General features: G+C 41.0%; 1 protein-coding gene across 1 annotated transcript in view; it reads right to left on the bottom strand.

Moving 5' to 3' along the window:
• FER (FER tyrosine kinase) overlaps positions 1-23,454 on the bottom strand; it is a 189,641-nt gene that overhangs the window by 118,836 nt on the left and 47,351 nt on the right. The window lies entirely within an intron of this gene.

The raw sequence follows: 23,454 nt of genomic DNA, 5'->3' as shown, positions 1-23,454 counted from the left end.
ACCAACAGTTTTATGATCACTGTCACATGACTCTCTTCACTTCCTTGGTTTCTAAGGAAGCTTTGGTCTATGTTTGTTGCAATTCAAAAACAGCATAGCATCTTTGGTGCTGGTACCATAAGATTGCAGACCTCTTGACTAAGGTATGCAACTTGTCCCTCAAAACGGCCATGGTGCCAGAAGATTGGAAGATAGCAAATGTCACGCTTATTTTTAAAAAGGGAAAGAGGGGGGACCCGGGAAACTATAGGCCGGTCAGCCTAACATCCATACCAGGTAAGATGGTGGAATGCCTCATCAAAGATAGGATCTCAAAATACATAGACAAACAGGCCTTGCTGAGGGAGAGTCAGCATGGCTTCTGTAAGGGTAAGTCTTGCCTCACAAACCTTATAGAATTCTTTGAAAAGGTCAACAGGCATGTGGATGTGGGAGAACCCGTGGACATTATATATCAGAACTTTCAGAAAGCGTTTGACACAGTCCCTCACCAAAGGCTACTGAAAAAACTCCACAGTCAGGGAATTAGAGGACAGGTCCTCTCGTGGATTGAGAACTGGTTGGAGGCCAGGAAGCAGAGAGTGAGTGTCAATGGGCAATTTTCACAATGGAGAGAGGTGAAAAGCGGTGTGCCCCAAGGATCTGTCCTGGGATCAGTGCTTTTCAACCTCTTCATAAATGACCTGGAGACAGGGTTGAGCAGTGAAGTGACTAAGTTTGCAGACGACACCAAACTTTTCCGAGTGGTGAAGACCAGAGTGATTGTGAGGGATCTCCAGAAGGATCTCTCCAGACTGGCAGAATGGGCAGCAAAATGGCAGATGCGCTTCAATGTCAGTAAGTGTAAAGTCATGCACATTGGGGCAAAAAATCAAAACTTTAGATATAGGCTGATGGGTTCTGAGCTGTCTGTGACAGATCAGGAGAGAGATCTTGGGGTGGTGGTGGACAGGTCGATGAAAGTGTCGACCCAATGTGCGGCGGCAGTGAAGAAGGCCAATTCTATGCTTGGGATCATTAGGAAGGGTATTGAGAACAAAACGGCTAGTATTATAATGCCGTTGTACAAATCGATGGTAAGGCCACACCTGGAGTATTGTGTCCAGTTCTGGTTGCCGCATCTCAAAAAAGACATAGTGGAAATGGAAAAGGTGCAAAAGAGAGCAACTAAGATGATTACGGGGCTGGGGCACCTTCCTTATGAGGAAAGACTACGGCGTTTGGGCCTCTTCAGCCTAGAAAAGAGACGCCTGAGGGGGGACATGATTGAGACATACAAAATTATGCAGGGGATGGACAGAGTGGATAGGGAGATGCTCTTTACACTCTCAAATAATACCAGGGGACATCCACTAAAATTGAGTGTTGGGCGGGTTAGGACAGACAAAAGAAAATATTTCTTTACTCAGTGTGTGGTTGGTCTGTGGAACGCCTTGCCACAGGATGTGGTGATGGCGTCTAGCCTAGACGCCTTTAAAAGGGGATTGGACAAGTTTCTGGAGGAAAAATCCATTATGGGGTACAAGCCATGATGTGTATGCGCAACCTCCTGATTTTAGAAATGGGTTATGTCAGAATGCCAGATGCAAGGGAGGGCACCAGGATGAGGTCTCTTGTTATCTGGTGTGCTCCCTGGGGCATTTGGTGGGCCGCTGTGAGATACAGGAAGCTGGACTAGATGGGCCTATGGCCTGATCCAGTGGGGCTGTTCTTATGTTCTTATGTTCATATTTGTGCAACTCCCTCAGAGAATGCAGTTTGCTTTGCTCAAAACACAAGGCTGTTTTAAGCAAAGTACAGAAACACTTCTAGCTCAGCAGGGCACTGAAGCAGTGTAAGTTTTGGAATGTCTTCTTTATTGTCATTATTGGCTGCTTGGAAACTTAATCTGAACAGAGTCAGGTTATACGTTTAAGCAGTAAATATCAATCTTTATTCATGCTATAAAGCAGCTTGTTTATAAAAGCAGGGAAAGGGGAAACAATAGTCAGAAACAATGAAAAGACTGATCTACAGAATAAAGAATACATGAATAACAGGTAATTAGAAAGAATACAGTTATGAGCACAAGGATTCTTAACACTTGATTTGATCACGTCACTTTAAAGTTTATTGTTCCTCAAATTTATATCCCACATTTTAGGCAAAGCAATTTCACAATACAGTAATATCTTTGTTAATGACAGATTCATGAAAAGCCAAGTGCTGTCTAAAGTATTATTGATGGAAACTGGTGCTGACTGGCCGGAACACATCGCTTCCCAGTTATAACAGCTGTCAGTCAATTTGGGAAGAGGAGCTAATGGTAATGGCACTACCAGAGGTATTACTGCATTCTGAATCTTTCCTGTGTTTTCCTTAAGCTTATAAAATAGAAAAAAGCAGAAAACATTTTCCATTTCTAGCTGAAAAAGAATTGGCAAGAAATGATATTCGAGCATGCTCAAGTTACCATTTCCTCTTAAGCAGCTGAGCAAGGCAGGAATTCTCTTACACCCACTGATCTCACCCTACCCATTTGCAAGTAAAGTACAGAGTTTGTACTCCCTTTCCCTCAGATTAGGCTGTTGGGAACAAGAACAACTGGGGCTTTCTGAACCTACTTTTTGAGACCATGTAACAGATGCAGTGTCATCGCTGGGGGGGGGTGCATGCCACACAGGGTGACGCACACTAGTGTCCAAAATAGCTAAAATTGCTGTTTGTAGGAAGAATACCATCATGTTATATTCTATTCGATGCATAATTTACAGCAGAATGCAATGAAAAAAAAAACCAGAATGAAATATCTCCAAAAGTTATGGACAAAAAATCAGAAAACAAAAATGTAACTGTCTTATGTAACAAAAGAGTGCATTTCCTTAATTCAAAACTGACCAATGAGACTGATTGTCTGAAGAGTCAGTGAGATGTTATTATGACACAGCATAGAACCAATAAGGTGTTAGGAAGGTAACATCACTAGCGACCAAAATTGCTAAAATCACCATTTGTATGAATAGTACCATCATGTTATATAACATTTGATGTGTAATTTACAGCAGAATGCAATGAAAAAAAAAACTATGTCAAAATGTCTGTGTTCTATCAAAAGATAAGGCCAAAAAACCAGAGTGGTGGGGCAATGGTACATAACCGTGCCCACCACCTGGGTCACTGCCCCTCCGAGGAGGTCCATCACGGGAGTGACATGCTGGTACCCCACCAAGGGTGACACAAACCTCAGTGACGCCAATGAATAGACGCACAGTCACACATGCTTATGGGAAGAACAAGTCAGAGTTTGCCCTTCACTAACCTTCTGCAGTGTACTACTGAGTAATTTACCAGAGGGACAGAAATACTCTGTTTTCTATCTAAATGAAGTTTGAACTATAGAACTCCAATGTTACAATCATCCATAATAAGCCACTGACAACAAAGGAGAACAGGCGCAGATTTAACTTCTGCACCAAAGTAATCTTAAAACAAAATATACAAGCTAGTATCTGTTCCATCCACATCCAAGATACTAACACATTCAATATCTTCCTTTTTTATTAGCCCCATGCCCGCACAACATGGCATATCAATTTTAAATTACAATCTGTCTAATAATAAAACAGGCTGCTCTGAGTCCACTGGCAGGCAGGTCGATTTTATATCAACGGATTAAATGGCTACTTAAAAAACCACTCACTGCATTACCATGGATATGGTGCCTAATTTTGCTGCAGGGCCTGCCAGGATTTGGGATGATCGGTTCATTTCATGCACCTCAGGTAATGACAAGATAAAGGGTCTTCTTCTGATAAACGAGTCATGGGGATTAGCAGCAGCTAAATGAGTACTTCTCATATCACCAAAGGGAAAGGAACAAGAAACGATGGGTGCATCCTGATGAGTTTTCCTACAAATTCACTCCAGTAAAGCCTTAATTCTACATTAACATCTTGTTTCCAAAGGCAACACTGTCCCAGATCCATGGCAACAATCTGCCTATGACAACGCACAGGACTCTTCTGAAAGGGTTTTTGCTGAACACCCTCAAATAAACAAATTCATCAACATCAGCAAAAGTGGGACCGGGAGCAAAATGTAGCATGTCCCCAGCTGGCTTACGTAAGTCAATTTCCTCAGCCTGCCCCAACCTCCAGGTTCTACTACACTGGAATCCTGGAAGCCAATGAGCATGCTGAATCCGCATAAGGTTGTTTCTTGGGCTTTCCTTTTCTTTACAAATACAAGCGTGTGCCACTTAACACACCTCCAATTTCTTGTTGTTATGCAATTAGGTCATTAAGTGAACATTCAGCCCAATCTAGTGCCTTTGTTGTGTAAAAAGATACTCCCTACCAGACACTCTTTGGCTGAGCAGGCTACTGGAGGCTGATTGCCTCTTCTTTGCATTAAAAGTCTCTTTGTTGTATGAACAGACACTCTGCTGCAAGCTATGGGAGCCAGTCCCATTTGCCACCAGTTTCTCCCTTCCATGGTCCCAGTAATCCATACAGCTGTGAACAGACAAGCTTTATTAAAGGATAGAAATAACATAAGACAGGCACTTTGCTTAGACATAAGTTTAGGAATTTAGAGAAAGCATACAATACACACCAACATTAAAATAATAAAAGCTAACTCCTAACACTATCACTCACCAAAGTCTCACATCAATAAATCTCAGTCCATCAGTCAGCCCTGCCTTGGTCAGGGTCTGTCCATCTTTGAACAGAGTGGTCAAAGCTCAGGCCCACAGGACAGATATGAACTAAGACAAAGCTGTTCCTATCAGGTGATTCTTATACTGACTTGAGCTCAACAGCCAATTAGAGATCAGAACCAGTCGAAGGTTCTAGTAGTGTTCCTGTGGTCAGGCAACTCACTCATGGAGGGTCATCACTCCTAACCTGAAAACCCGCAGCTGGTACAAATTCCTAATCAAGGTGTCCTTGGCCAATCAAGCCACTCTGGGAACAGCTATCTCTTAGAGACGAGGGCCAGCCACTCCCACATCTCTCCAAGAAGCTAGCTCCGCAGAAATGTCCTAATTAACAACTGTCTCTGGCTAACAAGGTTCCAGGCAGTTAACATGGCTTCAGGCAAAGGCCTATACTTTACTTTTACCCAGTTGTGCCTTTCCTGTGACACTTCCCACTGTTACTCTTCCATGTAAGCTATTAATCATGATGATATAGAAATCTACTATAGTAGCTAAGAAGGGTTGTTTTCCACACTATTGAGAGTTAAGTCAAGTAACAAAGGGACGAAGATAAAGAACATGTTTCAATAGCCAGGAGCTAGAAATGTGCATACTCTCCGTATGTTGCTAATTCTATCAAAATTCTTCTAGCTTTCTTGAAATTTGATCCAATATTTCCCTCATGCATTAACCGGCAGATTTGGTTGAATTTTTTTTACTTTAAACCACTTAACAAACAAGACCAACTGGTTGATTTTAATACTTTTTCACAGTAGACTCTCTCTGATAATTATGCCATAATCATATACTACCCAATTCTCAATGTGCTTCCTTTCTGCCACACTCTTAAAAGCCCATATTTCTATCATCTTAGAACATTCCCATAATTTCTTATCCCTGGAAAATCACATCTGCAAACTCACTAAACCAGTGGTTCTCAAACTTACCACAGCTACAACACACATCAGCCTCCAGCACTGCCATCACAACCTGAAATGGGCCTCCAGACACAACCAGAACTAGAGTTTGCGAAACCGGAAGTGACACAGAAGTCGCTTAGAGGCGTTTCGAGACCTGTGGAGCCTCTGGAGGCCATCCTGGGTCCAGTTTGACACAGGAGTGGTTTCTGGAGGAGGATCACAACTTGGAAGTGGCCTTCAGTTGCATACGTTTGGCTCTAATTTGGAGCCAGACAGAGGCAAGGCAGATGGGTGGGCCAAACTCATGACCCACTTGGCCTTGGATCACAACCCACCAAGTGAGTTGCGACCCACAGTTTGCATAACACTGCACTAAACCGTTTAAGGCAGGGTCCTGATAACATGTGTTTGAGAATGATACTTGATTTCCCACCATGGTTTGCAGGAAATCAGCACTACCTGCACTCAACCACAATCTTTGAGTACCATCACTGTGAAAGAGTATTATAAACAGAATATTATGGCTCATGAACACATCTAGGCAAAATTATATGCTGAAAAACCCCAATGCTTTAGCAAGCCAGTTTCCGTTCACTGAATAAATTCATCTGAGTCACACAGAACTAGCTATGTTCATGTTTTGCATATTTTCTGCAAACACGGGGGGGTGGTGGTGGTGGTGGTGGTGGTGATTTTACAATTTTCCAAAAGATGACTAGTAAAAGAGAGACAGAGAAAGGATTTGTTTTAAAAAGTATTTATTTTAAAACATGTATATAGTACTCTTGTTGCATGGTGCAGAGTTGTCGATCCGCTTGTCGGTTTTCACCCTAAACCCCACGCACCCCATGAGGTTAACGGACCGTGGCGAGGCAACACCTTAGTGGCTGGGGACTGCCCAGCTTAAGGCGGGCGGTAGCTGCCCAATGAGATGCAATGATCTCTCCCACCGTCGGAAGCAGCCCCTGGCGTCATGCTCTACGCCAATCGAGCAAAGACTTATAACCGGTAAACTGCTGCTTCCCGTGTTGTGCCGACGCCGTATGGCGAAGTTGGAGTGTCCTCTCCAGTGCGCAAAGCCTGGGTAAAGAAGGTATGGAGGATAGGCTGTTACCCATGCAGCAAATCCCCCCTCTCCACGTCGCTGGAATGGTCCAATGGATAGGCAGAAGCCAATACGGTTGGTTCCAGCGGCGTCGCAGGAGTTGCCAGAACGTGACTGTGTTCAGCCATGAACTGCCTCAGGGACTCCGGCTCCGGATTTTGCCTCGAGGTTGACTCCTGAAGCCTTTTCCAGAACTGGACGTAGCCACAAGGCAGTGGAGGTTTGAGGTCAGAGTTTCCTTCTCTTAGATGAGCTGCCTTCCTAGGCTGCCTAGGCTTCCTTCAGATCTTTCCACAAGGACATGAAGGGCACTGTTGTCTTTGATGGCTCCACATCAGACCCTTTTGACATCCGAAGCGGAGTGAAGCAGGGCTGTGTTCTTGCACCAACCTTGTTTGGGATTTTCTTCGCTGTCCTGCTGAAGCAGGCCTTTGGAACTGCAACAGAAGGCATCTATCTCCGGACCAGATCAGACGGAAAGCTCTTCAACCTCTCCAGACTGAGAGCAAAATCCAAAGTCCAGCTGAAATGTCTGCGTGACTTCCTCTTTGCCGACGATGCAGCTGTCACTACCCACTCTGCCAAAGATCTCCAGCAGCTCATGGATCGTTTTAGCAAGGCCTGCCAAGATTTTGGACTGACAATCAGCCTGAAGAAAACACAGGTCATGGTTCAGGATGTGGACTCACCTCCCTGCATTACAATCTCTGAGCATGAACTGGAGGTTGTCCATGACTTTGTGTACCTTGGCTCAACGATCTCCGACACTCATTCTCTCGATACCGAGCTAAACAAGCGCATCGGTAAAGCAGCTACCACGTTTTCCAGACTCACAAAGAGAGTCTGGTCCAACAAGAAGCTGACGGAACATACCAAGATCCAGGTCTACAGAGCTTGCGTCCTGAGTACACTTCTGTACTGCAGCGAGTCATGGACTCTTCGCTCACAACAGGAGAGGAAACTGAGCGCTTTCCACATGCGCTGCCTCCGACGCATCCTCGGCATCACCTGGCAGGACAAAGTTCCAAACAACACAGTCCTGGAACGTGCTGGAATCCCTAGCATGTATTCACTGCTGAAACAGAGACGCCTGCGTTGGCTTGGTCATGTCGTGAGAATGGATGATGGCCGGATCCCAAAGGATCTCCTCTATGGAGAACTCGTGCAAGGAAAGCGCCCTACAGGTAGACCACAGCTGCGATACAAGGACATCTGCAAGAGGGATTTGAAGGCCTTAGGGATGGACCTCAACAAGTGGGAAACCCTGGCCTCTGAGCGACCCGCTTGGAGGCAGGCTGTGCAGCATGGCCTTTCCCAGTTTGAAGAGACACTTTGCCAACAGTCTGAGGCTAAGAGGCAAAGAAGGAAGGCCCATAGCCAGGGAGACAGACCAGGGACAGACTGCATTTGCTCCCGGTGTGGAAGGGATTGTCACTCCCGGATTGGCCTTTTCAGCCACACTAGATGCTGTGCCAGAACCACCTTTCAGAGCGCGATACCATAGTCTTTCGAGACTGAAGGTTGCCAATACCTATACCTACCTATATAGTACTCTTCAACAATACCATTACCAAAGAAGCTTATAAGTTATAGTAACGGATGACAGGGACAGAGTACTGAATGGTGTGCAAAAAGGGTCATGTAACCCTTCATAGCATTTCTACCCTTTTAACACTATCTTCAGGTTAGAAATTTGCTTTTGGAAACCAATGGGATTCCAAAGACTCAAAATGAGCTATACAAACTCTTAAAACTAGCTAACTATCCACAACTGCAGTTGGAAAAAGATCACCATGTGAACCGATACCTTGCACAAGTCTTCACAGTAACAGCTGGCATGCATAGAAATCATACCCTCCCAGCAGAAATGCATCAAGCAGCCAACATCAAGCTTGGCCATGACCCTCAAGAGTGCTCAAAGAAGCCTGTAGGCTCAAGATGGTGGCCAGGAACTGAAAAACCATATAACTCACTCTGTATGTTGAAGTGAGAGTTTGGCCTCTGTTTCTCCAAGCAATAGCCAACTCAATTCCACATGGCAAACTGTTTTTGGAAATGAGAAAGGAGCCAAAAAACACTTCAGATACTGCATATAGCTCTGCTACCCACAGAAATGAGAACAAAAATCACCCCAGACATGCCTAAATACTTTTTTTAATCCTGACCAATATTTCCAGTGTCCTCTTCAAATATCAGGCCAATGCACAAAAAAGTTCAAATACCTCATGTTACTAAGATACTTGTATACAATAAAAACAAATTAAATCTAATATAGGAACTGAGTTTTGTGGTCTGAATGATCATAAAATAGCGAGTTCCTACAAGATTTTGAACAACATTCAACAGACTTAGCTCTACCTGACGTTTCGCCCTCAAATACATAGGGCATTATCAAAAAACTAAAATAAGACACCCAAAATAATGAAATTACTAGGAGCAGCAATGTAAAATCCTACACTAGAATGAGGCAGACTTAAAATCAAACTTCCCACAGCTAAGATCCAATAGGACAACAAGACTGGGTAATTCATGTTTAAAATCCTGGCTTCTAAAAAACCCACAAAATCTGATGCTAATACAGATCAGAGTCCATTGTAGAATAAAATACATGTAGAATAAAATACATCCCTGAGTGTGATGTAGTGTTATTTTAAACAACAAAGGAGTTTGAAGAACTATGCAAAGATTGGAGTTTACTTTAAGGCTTGGAGTACCTTGAACTCTTATGTATCAAGAGATGATGAAACAAACTAAATGGAAACAATAAACAAGATCTAAGAAAGGCTATCTACAATTTAATGAAATGTATAGAGTTAAATTAATGGATTTTTTAAAAGTTGAAAAAGGAATTGGATTCACAAGCCAAATCAAGTTGAAGCAATTTCAACTTGCAAATTAAATTACATAACTTTTTGCTGCAAATACTTCATCGCAATCATAGCAATCATAGTTAAAGATTATGATAATAAAATGAAAACTTCAGACCACAAAGTTGACACTGAGTGCAAATATAAACAAGAATAGAATAGTTATGAACAAATTAAACCCATTGTTCACTTGAAGGACTAGCTCAGTCAACACCACAGCATCAAATTTATCATCAGCTCCACTTCCCCATCTTTATATCCAATTAACCTAATGATCTGATCCCCTGATAAGACAGAAATTGCTCAAACAAGGAGAGCTGTAGTTAATTAGTCCACCTTTTTATTTAAATGGCACAGCTAATTTGCCAACATTTCCCCAAAGCTTTTCACAGTTCACAACTTCTCAATTTAAAGTCACATGTAGAGGTACGCAAACAAGTTGTAAACTACAAAGCTGACTTAGTACATTGTAAGTACTAAGAGGAAAGAAGCATATTGCTAGTAGCTGACAATGAGTTCTTGAAGATGACCTAGTCATCAATGCAAAGCTTTGACAGAAAGGATCCCAGGTGTTGTAGGAACGAACAGAGGTGCACAGAGAACGAAGCATTTCTCCACCACCATGGGTTTGTTCCATAGGACACCTTAAAGATCAACATACGCTGTGTGGCATATGACTTTGTGAGCCAGAGTTTAGTTCATATATCTAATGAAGTGAGTCCACCAGAGTTTATCTACACAATGTTTGTTAGTCTTTCAGATTCCACAGGACGTTTTGTTGCTTGTACTTCTGTAGATTAAAGCAAGTACGCCTCTCAATGCTTTCCATCAATAAAATAAGCTACAGGAAAGCAACAAAACAAGCAAGCACATGGGTAAAGGGGACGGTCTCCTCACCCTACACAAACCTAATCTAGGTAGCAGCTTCCTGTCTTCCTCTCTTATAACCTTGAATGTCATCTTCACAAGTGGTTAGGGACCCTTCATTAGGGGAGGGCAAGTGGTTGGGGGGGGAGTAGAACACTTTCAATACTTGATAAATAAAATCACAGAACTGTAAATCAAACTAAGATATCAAACACTTCGGAACTGGAATTCCCATGTTGTCCTTTTAAAAAATAATTCGTACAAATTAAACCACTGACATCCAGCAATACAGGGGTAATGCATTCAAGATCTAAATTGCAATTCTCAAAATATATTGGGCATAACCCAGAAAACTTCAAGCTGCTGAGACTGGTGTCTTTTCCCCTTTAAACAGAAGGCTCCCACGCCATATTAAACTGGCCATACAGCCCAAGGAACTGCTGTCCAGGAAACCCAAGTTAAGCAAACTGTTGGGATGCAAAACTAGTTGCACAGGTTCTTAAAACAGGGCCCTTTTCCATTTTATCTGGAAGACCACCGTCAAGCTTCAGTGATTGACATTTCAGCTGTTTTTTTTTGTAATCCAGCCAAACTTAAAATTGGCTTGCAATGTCTTAAAAATATTGTAAACTATAAATATTCTTTAACTTCATTTGATATACAAACACACATGCAAAGCAGCTTCAAAACACTAACATAATACATAACTAAATACCTTTGGGTACTTAGTAATTTAAGGCACTGCACTACAAAACATGAACACCCACTAAACCCATCACTAGAGGTGTTTGAAAATGGTGGTGTTTATTTTACTCATAAGTAATCCCATTGCGTTCACTAAGACTTCAGCTGTAATCCTAACTTACCAGAAATAAACACCTCTACCCCCGATGCAAGATCCTGTATTATGCTCCAAACGTGTATTTTCAATATGAAAAATGATATAGCCAATCAACATAGCTTTGCAGATCTCATCTTTGACCTACCTAAAATTACTACAAATCTCATGAACGTTTCTACATCTCAGGTGCTTGCACATAGGAAGGTTTTTTTTTTTCCTAAATTGCTCAGATGTGACTATCAGGTAGCTCTGCTCAGAAACTTGTGTTGAAATAGAGACTGAAAATTCTTTATCTCTATAAAACAGAAGTCTGACAGAATTAACCCTGTTCAGCTTTCGGTGAGATAGGAACAAAAATACACACTTAAATAGTTTAGCTTTTACATAAACTGAATTAAAGGATAAATCTTAGCCTTTCATAAGCTGAAACAGAGAGATATGCAGTTTCACTAGACATAAACCAGGGTAGCTAAGTCTTTCGGTTTGACAGCACAACTATAAACACGTACTGAATCAACAGGTCTATGGCAGCTATTTTTAAATAACCATATGAGCAAACCTTCATGATAACACAACATATCTGCAACATGCAATTCCTGTAATTGAAAACTATGAGCTACACTTAAATAGGAAACTTGGGTGCGTAGCCCATCTGAAGTTTGTTAAAACTGGAGGGTTCTTAAGTCAGGCACTGTTTGTTCAGACTGTTCAATGCTGAAAGGCATGAACATTTTGTCTTTCTAAAAACATTTGGATTATCTAAACATTGTGCATATATAATTTCATATCCTAATAGAGAAAAAGTGTAACATGTATGATGCATTGGCTTAAGTTATCAGTTGTGGAACACCACCAACATACACTCTTGAATTTTCTGATTCAGTATGGACTTGGCAAGTGTCAGTGCTATGAATCCATCTTTCAATGTTAGATTTATGCACATAACATGGAAGGTTGACATCATTCCTATTCCTACTTGCAATCTTTTTACATCTAGCAGGAAGTCAACACAAGAGATCCATGACCAATAAGAGTATTAGCTTTTGACTAAGGGTTCTCAAACTCTCAAGGAAGTTTGAAGGAGTGTGAAGGAGTTTGAGAACTAAGGTAGTTGTTGCAGGGGAGAGGGAAAGGCAGCAATGCAATCCCCAGTATTGAGCTGCTGCCAGGGATTGGGGGCAGGGGGTTGTACACTTATCTACACCTAGCACCAGCCTTGTGGGGGGGTCCAAAGAGCCTGTGGACCCCTCTACAAGGCTTCCCAAGTCTCCAAATGTCCAGAAAAAGTAAAAATAAATAAATAAACCCCACTTCCTGTTTCATGATGAAAACTGGAAGTGCTTATTTACCTTGGGTGTTTGGAGTGCTTGAAGGCTTGGGGAGCCCTGTAGAGGGGATCTCAGGCTATCTGGACCCCCTAGGATGCTGGCGCTGGCTATGGGCAAGTATACAATCTCTCCTTGTTCCTGGAAACAGTTCCATCCTGGGGACCGTATTGCTGCCTTCCCCCATCCAAGGGGGGGGCAAAAGCAGGTCTTCCCAGGCTGGTGGGTCATGACCCACCAGTTTGAGAGCTCGCTTTGGACAATGAGGTAAGTACTCTTTAAATGGTCCTGGATAGGTTCATATATATTTGTGTTTCCACATTCAGTGTGCCGTCTGCTATTTTAACAAGTTAAAACTTCCCAAGAAGACAAGCTTACAAAGTATGTCCTGCCCTGGAAACAAGAAAGTTGTGTCTAATCAAGACTCAACAATCTGAGGAAGGCTGGTCCAAGCTTCCAACACCTTTGGAAGTGGGTAATCCTTCAGTAACCCATATATCTTGCTGACTTCCTCTATGTCCAATATGCCTTTCTGTTCTTGACTATATATATCCTCTCCACCATTCCTCTGAGAAAGCAAAGACCAGAAAAAAGCTCTCTCCTTCACTATCCAGACAGCCCGTCTAATTAATTTTCTCTCCCATGAAAAGTAGAGAACCCACCAACATTATCCCCAAAGGCAAAAAGTGAAATATATACAAGTCCAAATGTCAGTTGGTAACATTGATGTGATCGTGCTTTCTTGAAGCTACCTCATCAGTCTAATTGTGGTCCAATTCTGGGCAAAATAAATCCAGGTTTTCCAGCTTCAGGCATCATAGTGTATCTTGGCTTGTTTTAAATCAGGAGAGGATTCTCCCCCCCCCCCCCATGAACATGGAGGAGAAAGGAGGTGGACAAGCCTGAGAATTGGGAATGCTGTGCAAAATCATGGTTAATGCTGTTTTAGCAAGACATCTGTATAGTCAATAGTCCAGCTCAAACTAAAGCCCTTAGGTAGTTCACCATACTCCAGATTCAATATATTGTGTCTTCTGATGAGCAAACTAGAAACTTCTTGCAAATCATACTGACAAAAGTGTGAATAAAAATTCCAATTCATATTCCCACAATATCTTGGCTCACTGGAAACACAAATAAGAAAAGCCATACTGATTTCCAAGATTTACCATAAATTATAGAACAAACTGCAAATCATTCCCCTTGTGGAAAACTCTTTCCATATTCATATCTTACCTTAACTTTTGTGGGCATTGTATGTCCTTGCAGAGAAGATGTGAAAGAACCTATCATACATGTTTTGCAGAATTCACTACCCGGGCATGCTGGAAAAGTCATACATCTACTGCATTTTCGCTCCATAATGGAGTCCAGTAAGCCACTACACTAAATAAGGTTACCCTAAACTAAGGAACATCTAGCTGCACGTGAGTAATCTAGAATCTCAAAATATTTTGTTGTTCAGACTCTTAAGCAATGAAGGAATTGGTAGATAAACCATGTTCTACTTAACTGTAGCAAAGAGAGTTTCCTCTGCTGGGTCCAAAACACTGCAAAAAAAGCCCCAAAATCTTGGCACAATTAGATGTTCCAGATTATCTCTGACTCAGTACGCTGGCAGACAAAGGTACTCTTTGTCTAGTAACATAATATTGCAACGGGTCAAAGTAATTTGTTCCACTTGTTTATAGGTCCTCCATAATCCCTCTTACAATTCAAGTTAGCAACTGTTTAATTTCCATTCTGGAGTCACAAGGGAAGCCTTTGATACCATTTATGGTACCATTGAAATGCCTTCATTTTGCTAAGCAAGCAGTGAGCAGTTGTCTCAGTCTCTATGCTTTAACTTACAGTTACTGAGGTGATGGAATGCCACAGAAGCCGACAAAGGAGTTTTCCTTTGTTATTTGGAATACAAGAATTCTGCTGCTGGAAACCCTTAGAACACTAGCATGTCTGTAGAACCCTGACATTTCTTCTGTTGTGTTGAGAGGTGCAGCAGTGCCACAGAACACAGTAAGGGAAATATATATATATAACTTTAAGGAAATGTTTCATCATCAGCATCAGAGACTTCAAGTCAGGGATTTTTTGTGTGTTCTTACAATTCAGCAGTTTTTTAATGTAGCAAATTAAATATAGCTGATTTCACTGGAAGATAGCAAATGAAAGCATGACTTGACAGGTGGTTATCAGAGACTATTAAGCAACCTCACAAAATTTCACTGACAAAAATAGAAATACTGGCCCAATATAGACATAACAACGCCCAAATGCTATGTCTGAATACCTAACCCATGGATGTATGTTAATAATCAATTTCATATTGGCATCAAGCAATGACAACAAATATATGTCTGAGACTGATTCAGGGCAGGGTGGATTAATTGAATAAGATAATTTAAATTATAAAAAAGAAGAGATCAACATAAATCAAATTTGAAATTAATAGATTTCCTGAATAGTACATACTTGCTGTTGATACGTTGATTAAAACAGTGGTTTGCAAGAGCCTTTAAAGAACCAAGGAACACAACTGAAAATCTTTGGTCATGCATTCCCTACTATTTATACACAATATCAAACAATACTATTTAAGCAATATAATTTACTTAATTACCCCCAAGGCTGATATCCAATCAAAGTAAGTGAGGATTATTTACTAATAAACTTGAGTAGGATTCACACAACAACTGTCCATGACTTTCCGGAAGCAATGGGAGATTGTTATTGGGGAAAAGCAGTGATTCTCAATGGAGTGAAAAAATAAAAAGACTGTGCTATTTGGTAAAGTCACAACTATTCAGAAATTGAGAAAACACACTGCCCAACTCAGGTAAGTTGGAGAAAATACAATAGGGGCCAAAGTACAAAAAGACCCAATATATATTTAAACAAAAACTGGTCATTCGTTTCTTACGGAGACTGGCAGGTGCACAACTAATTGAAGATGTTTATTTATGCATATTTAAAGGGTGTCTGGGATAGACTCAGCTGTTACAGGCATGCTCTCTAATATAATAATAGAGGAGGAGGAGGAGGAGTAGATTCACAGGTGGATCACTTTGCATACTCAGAAAACATGTTATCTTGATGCAATCATTACTTACCTACTTTACAAGACTATTGTATTATTATTACCCTACTGGAGCTGAGGCTGAGAAGGAGTGGCTTGCTTAATGAGAATTTGTGGCAGAGGTGCAATTTGAACCAGGGAAGTTCAGATCCACAGCTCAGTGTATTCACCATTATTCTATACCAGCTCAATTTCCAGCTCAAATTACTCCATTTTCTATTCCTACACTGTAAAACGGGATAAACAATTTAACGCCAAACCCATCTCAATAACCCTCAAAACCAGGCAACATTATGATGCAGGTTAGGTTATACTAAGATATCCATATTTAAAAACCTTTAACTCCATCCCATTAGCTGAAAAAGGATGCAGCTATGGAACTAGCAAAGTTGCAGATTCCATGGTGTTCTCTCAATGTGACCCTACTGCAATCTTCTACCATGTAAAAACAAAGCAGAAGTTTTCAAATTGCAATGTGGGCACATGATGGTGGTTTAAACCTATCTCCTTTGGTACTGTATGGAATATTGTTTGTCTAATCATTAGGTTTCTCTACCACGCAGGTAGGTTTTGTTCCAAGGACACTTTAGTGAATCAATCCATTTACCTCTTCAAAGCATACCTTTTCAGCTGGCAATGAGCTCCACCTACTGGTAAGCTGACCCAGATATTACAAAATTTGTAAACCTAACTTTCAATTTATAGGATCTTATACTATTATCTTCTGTGAATGATACAAAAATGGTAAGTAGATCTTGATCAAGATTCATATACCATGCCTTGCAATACATTAGTAACTCAAGCAGCTGTCATTTTTAAACAGGCTTTTAAAATACACCAATTAGTTTTATGGGCTGCACTCTTTCTATTCTTTGCTGCTGGCTTTTAATGAGATTTTTAGGTTCTATACCAGGGGTGTCAAACTCATTTCATACCGAGGGCCAAATAGCATTCATTATGCCTGCTGAGGGCCAGAAGTGATGTCATTAGGCAGGAAGAGATGTCATTAAACAGGTCAAACCCAAAAATTAGCACTTTTTCTCACTTAGGCACACATTAGCTGCAAAAGACAGAAGATAAAATATACAAATCTTGATCATATTTCAAGTTATTGGAGAGCCCAATTTTCAAGTGGGTTGCCCTTTCAGCAGTAACTCCTCAGCATTGTTTAGCAGCTGAGAGCCTGAGAGCTGGATAAAAAGCTTCCACTGGCCACATCCAGCCCCCAGGCCTCATGTTTGACACCCCTGTTCTATACTGTTTATAGATGATTTTAATGTTTATATTTTTATAATGCTTTTATTGTTGTGAACTGCTTTGAATGCCCTTCAGCGAGATAAAGCAGGATGTAAATTTGTATTTAAAATTTAATTTAATTTAAAATTTAAAAGTGAATTGAAGACATTTTTCTGTCTGTATTATGCCCACAAAGCAGTGCAACATTCATGCCATTAAAAGAAAGCAAATTTTAGTAGCACATATTATGCAATCGTAATAACATCAACACTGTTTTAAACTTATTTTCTCTTGCACATATTGTAGTATCCCCCTTCCTCCAGCCAAATGTGCTTAACTTTGTCTAGATCACCTGCCTTCTATTTAATATCAGGCACTGTTTTGCAATTTTTACCAAATTAGACCAAATATTAAAACTCCAGAAATGACAGACTAATGCATTTGTCAAAATATAAAATCACTCTGCAGCAGGTACTAGAGATTTAGCCCTTGGTATTCAACAGTACAAGGTGGGGACACCATTCATTATGCCACTGGACAAGCCCTGTGACCAAGCACTGTGACCAAACAGCAGTGCTGAAATCCTCAATACAGCCAGGAGAACATGCTCAAACTCCTGCCTTTCCCACAACAAAGCTTGATACTTGTCCTACCTACACAGAAAACTCCCTGAAGCATCCAACAGTACAGGAGGATTTTATGTCCTGCATCTGATGAAGTGGACTGTAGTTCACAAAAATGCCAAAATATATTGGTTACAAGACACTATTGTTTTCATATTACATTTCATATTATGTCTTTTCTTCTTCTGTTCAAATGGTTTTATCATTTCATTGAGAAGTGCTAAAAAAAATGTCTATTACACTTTCATGTGTCCAGAAAAAAAGTATCATGCAAAAAGAATGAAGCAGAATTTACAGAACAGCAATTAGAAATTATTTCCGGTACCATCTTTTCCCCCTGGTACTATACTCCATTCATTTACCATAATCTGTTTAGAGAGAACTGGAGAAGAAAGGGGAACAGTTTTTGTGGGAAAGGTCCTGGGACCTATTTTTAAAACATAATTTTCCTCAGTGTCAAGTGGTGGACGTAGCACACCAATCATAGCGCCCAAACCTACTCATCCTAGCTTCCTTCCATACAAAGTAGTATAAGGGGCAAACAGCTGATCTAAGACAGAGGCAGCTATCTCTCTAAAACTTTCCAAATAACTCATCATAACATTCTATTTTTTCCATATCTTTAAGTAATCTTCCTTTTAAACACAAACAGAAAGTTCTCAGCTACTTGGAATACTTTTGTAACTCCTTTCTTGAACAGTGTCTAAGCAGCATTTTTCTGAGCCTGGTACAAACTTGTAAGATTAGGTTCCCTTTCTCCCAACTACAAGAAGCCTTGTCCATTTTGCAAAACTGGAAGATTGATTAATGTGTTTCAGTTTCATTTGTTTTACAGCACAGTTCTATATACAGGTTGAGCCTCATTATTCGAGTGGGTTCCCTTCCAAGCACTCACGTGGATGGCAAAAAACGCACTATAGCAAATCAATTTAAAAAAGAAAAGTTGCTTTGCTCTGGTGATTTAAAAACAGCCTTGCTGACCTTTTGACTCTAAGATAAGAGTCATTAAGAAGACAATCCATCAGCACCTCACTCAGCCCCTCCCTTCACCAATGCAAAATGATCACCTTTCTTTCACATGCTGGGGGAAGGGAGGGGTCCGCAGGAGAGAGAAGGATTGATGGATTGTTAGCCTGCTGCCCTCTCTCTCTCTCTCTCTCTCTCATTAAGGAGGCTGTTGTTAAAGGACTGTTCAGTTTTTAAAACTGATTTTAAAGGGATGCATTTTTCCCCTTCTCCAGGGATCAGCACTTTCCTTCTCATTTGCAGGGGTCATTCATGTAGAGTCAAATCCGTGTATAAAAAATCCGTGTATAAATAGGCTGGACCTGTATGTCTCATCAGAAGTCCCATAGTGTTCAGCGGGGCTTTCATTCCAGGAAAGTATGTAAAGCAGTGTTTCTCAAACTGTGGATTGGGACGCACTAGGTGGGTCACGAGCCAATTTCAGGTGGGTCCCCATTCATTTTAAATATTTTATTTTTAATATATTAGACTTGATGCTACTACCATGATATGTGACTGCATTTGGGGAAATGTGACAGACCTGTACTTTTAACAAGCTATTCTGTATATTCTTTTAACAATGATAGTCAATGGGACTTACTCCTGCGTAAGTGTGGGTAGGATTGCAGCCTAGGATTTGTTAAAAATTTTCCTGCTAGATGACATCACTTCTGGTGGGTCCTGACAGATTCTCATTCTAAAAAGTGGGTCCTGGTGCTAAATGTGTGAGAACCACTGATGTTAAGGATTGCAGCCCAAGCTTCTTACACTTCTGTTGCATTTATAGCAGCATGATATATACATATATTCACCAACAAGTAACATATGTCCTCTAGATGTTGTTCCTAACGCTGGGATCTAGTGTCAGTTTTTCAATGTGCTCTGGGATTCAGAAACCAACTTCATTTAGCAACAGATGTTCTGGGGCCTCACTTTGGAACTTTTCTTACATAAAATTCCTGACAAAAATTATTTCAAGCAATACTGAAAATATCCTTTTCTCTCTTTTTCTTGTTTATTATCATTAGCCAACAATTTTTGTTTCAATTATTCAGTATTATGAATACATAAATTGACTGAAAAATTTTAAAAGAACAATTTGAGTTAATATTTTTGTTTTTTGCTTAAAAAGTTAAATAATACAAAATGATATTAATCTACTTTAAATCTGCAACCAGGAAATTCAAACATGATTTCTCCTCTACCTGTGATTAAACACCCATACACACACTAACTAGACCTATTACACAGGAGGAATGAATGAATGAGTCTTTATTAGGCATAGATAAAGAAACCATAAAAACAAACATAAACAGTCCTAATCCCATTTATCAAGAACAGAGTTAAGTTACTAAATTACTAATAGCGCATTTACAGTTCAGCATAAAGTATTAATTTTTTTAACAGATTACATTAAGAAGACTTAGAAATCGCTAAAAGTAAAAAAATTTGAAACTCCCTCTAGCACATCTAGTGAGCAGTCATTTGGAGATGCTTCAGTTTTGCTTCATCCGAAAGACCATTCATTTTGCCGAGAAGTGGAGTCATGTAAGTGTGGCAGGATCTAGTGTGCCAAGGACAATAAAAAAGAATGTGTATGATTGATTCAATATTTCCCAAATTACAAGGGCAGAGGCGTTCTTTATATGGTATTTGCCTATATCCACAGGAGGAGTGAAAGGGAAAAAAAACAAAACTAGAAAAATCTTGAAATTTGTCACTTGTTATTACATTTACAGGTGCAGCCTATTTATCCACGGATTTTTTATCTGCCAATTTGTCTCAACGAGAATGGGGTGGGGGAACCAAAAGTCACATACACCTTTGCCTCCTTTGCAGTGGCGTACATACACCTTTGCAAATCCCCCCCCCCTTGAGATGGTGCAGGCTATCACGGACACAAGCAAGCCTTCCCACCAAGCAAAGCATGAGATTTAGCCTACAATCCTCTCCACACTTTCCTGGGAGTAAGCCCCATTGACTACAATGGTTTCCTTTGACTTCCAATGGTTTCCAATGACTTCCTAATGGTTTAAGTCAAGAATAACTGAACTGAAAGCATTTAATGATGATCTGTTTTGCAATGAAAATGGCAGAGTAAAATTGGCTTAAAACTGACTTGACTACAATGGGGCTTACTTCTGAGTAGAAACGCATAGGGTTGGACTCTTAAAAGATCAGCATCCCATGTGAAAGAAGCCAGGCAGCTGGCAACAGGGAGGGCTGAGTACGGAGGGGAGGGGATTGATAACAGCTGTCTTAGTTTCCTTCCATTCAGAAGTGTCAGACTGCAGCATATATGTGTAACTCCATGGAATTTAGCACAACGCATTTTTTGTTAATCGCGCCGAGTCACAGAACAGAACTAACGCAGATAAATATGCTCCACCTGTATAGACTTCCCTAATAATATAGCCATGTTTTTCCCCATAGAAACACCTGCAGATTAATAAATAAAAACTCTATAAATACTTGATAAGCAAAAGAATTGAAAGGAACTACCCTCAACAAGTTGATACTTGCAAAACTCATTTTACCACATTTATACCCAACCTCTCACCTGCAAGAAACTCAGGTTACCCTATTTCATCCTCTTCAAAATATTTAAGCTTATATTAGCAAACAGCAAATTAGTCAAGGCCATCTGGTAAGTTTAACAGTTGTGAAGATGTCAAGCTGCTCTCATACAAGTCTAATATACTACCCACTACACCAGTAGATACAACTTTTTCATACCCTGGACCAAGTTTTAGTCCCAGCATGCATGAATTAAGAGACCCGTTTCTTAATGATTTACCATATATTTATATAGTATAGTGGCAGTGCCTTTCATATCACCTTTCCCAACCTGCAAGTCCAAAGTTTGGTTTGAAAAACCAAAGCTCTACATCACATTGACATATACATCACATTGACATGACATCACATTGACATATATGGAAAACTATATAATAGAGGTGGGTCTGAACAAATTCAATGACAATGTTTTCAAAATACAACAAAAGAATGAATATAAAATACTGCCCAATAGCAAGCCATGGCATGTACAGATGTTGCATTTCCTCCAGATCAGGGTGAATCTAAAACTTGCACAATCCATCCCTCAAACCTCTCCTCCACTTTCTGTAAAGAGAAGGTAAATGAGTGAACCAAGAAATTCTGTTTTATTTGAAAATCGGATGAGGTGAGGGCAGCAAGCACAAATGCTCCAAGAAGCAAACAGTAACTGAGCAAACACTTTCACTACACATAATCAACTCCCATAGAAACCAAAGGTTAAACTAGCTGAAAACCAAGCGCTCCGGCTTAACAGGTCTCGGAGCAAAGTGGGCTCCAGCATTATATACGGTGCTTTTAGAAACTAAGTGCACTGTAACACTATTATCATAGAATGCCAAATGTAACTCACAGTGCAATCCTATCTTGCGCTGGAACACAGGCATAAGAACATAAGAACAGCCCCACTGGATCAGGCCATAAGCCCATCTAGTACAGCTTCCTGTATCTCACAGCGGCCCACCAAATGCCCCAGGGAGCACACCAGATAACAAGAGACCTCATCCTGGTGCCCTCTCCTACATCTGGCATTCTGACTTAACCCATTTCTAAAATCAGGAGGTTGCGCATACACATCATGGCTTGTACCCCATAATGGATTTTTCCTCCAGAAACTTGTCCAATCCCCTTTTAAAGGCATCTAGGCTAGACGCCAGCACCACATCCCGTGGCAAGAAGTTCCACAGACCGACCACACGCTGAGTAAAGAAATATTTTCTTTTGTCTGTCCTAACCCGCCCAACACTCAATTTTAGTGGATGTCCCCTGGTTCTGGTATTATGTGAGAGTGTAAAGAGCATCTCGCTATCCACTCTGTCCATTCCCTGCATAATTTTGTATGTCTCAATCATGTCCCCCCTCAAGCGTCTCTTTTCTAGGCTGAAGAGGCCCAAACGCTGTAGCCTTTCCTCATAAGGAAGGTGCCCCAGCCCCGTAATCATCTTAGTCGCTCTCTTTTGCACCTTCTCCATTTCCACTATGTCTTTTTTGAGATGCGGCGACCAGAACTGGACACAGTACTCCAGGTGTGGCCTTACCATAGATTTGTACAACGGCATTATAATACTAGCCGTTTTGTTCTCAATACCCTTCCTAATGATCCCAAGCATAGAATTGGCCTTCTTCACTGCCGCCGCACATTGGGTCGACACTTTCATCGACCTGTCCACCACCACCCCAAGATCTCTCTCCTGATCTGTCACAGACAGCTCAGAACCCATCAGCCTATATCTAAAGTTTTGATTTTTTGCCCCAATGTGCATGACTTTACACTTATTGACATTGAAGTGCATCTGCCATTTTGCTGCCCATTCTGCCAGTCTGGAGAGATCCTTCTGGAGCTCCTCACAATCACTTCTGGTCTTTACCACACGGAAAAGTTTGGTGTCGTCTGCAAACTTAGCCACTTCACTGCTCAACCCTGTCTCCAGGTCATTTATGAAGAGGTTGAAAAGCACCGATCCCAGGACAGATCCTTGGGGCACACCGCTTTTCACCTCTCTCCATTGTGAAAATTTCCCACTGACACCCACTCTCTGCTTCCTGGCCTCCAACCAGTTCTCAATCCACGAGAGGACCTGTCCTCTAATTCCCTGACTGTGGAGTTTTTTCAGTAGCCTTTGGTCAGGGACCGTGTCAAACACCTTCTGAAAGTCCAGATATATAATGTCCACGGGTTCTCCCGCATCCACATGCCTGTTGACCTTTTCAAAGAATTCTATAAGGTTCGTGAGGCAAGACTTACCCTTACAGAAGCCATGCTGACTCTCCCTCAGCAAGGCCTGTTCATCTATGTGTTTTGAGATCCTATCTTTGATGAGGCATTCCACCATCTTACCCGGTATAGATGTTAGG

This window comes from Tiliqua scincoides, chromosome 2, assembly GCF_035046505.1.
Source record: "Tiliqua scincoides isolate rTilSci1 chromosome 2, rTilSci1.hap2, whole genome shotgun sequence".
Taxonomy (NCBI): Eukaryota; Metazoa; Chordata; class Lepidosauria; order Squamata; family Scincidae; genus Tiliqua; species Tiliqua scincoides.
The sequence above is the reverse complement of the archived record's forward strand: the minus strand, read 5'-3'. Positions and strand labels throughout refer to the sequence as shown.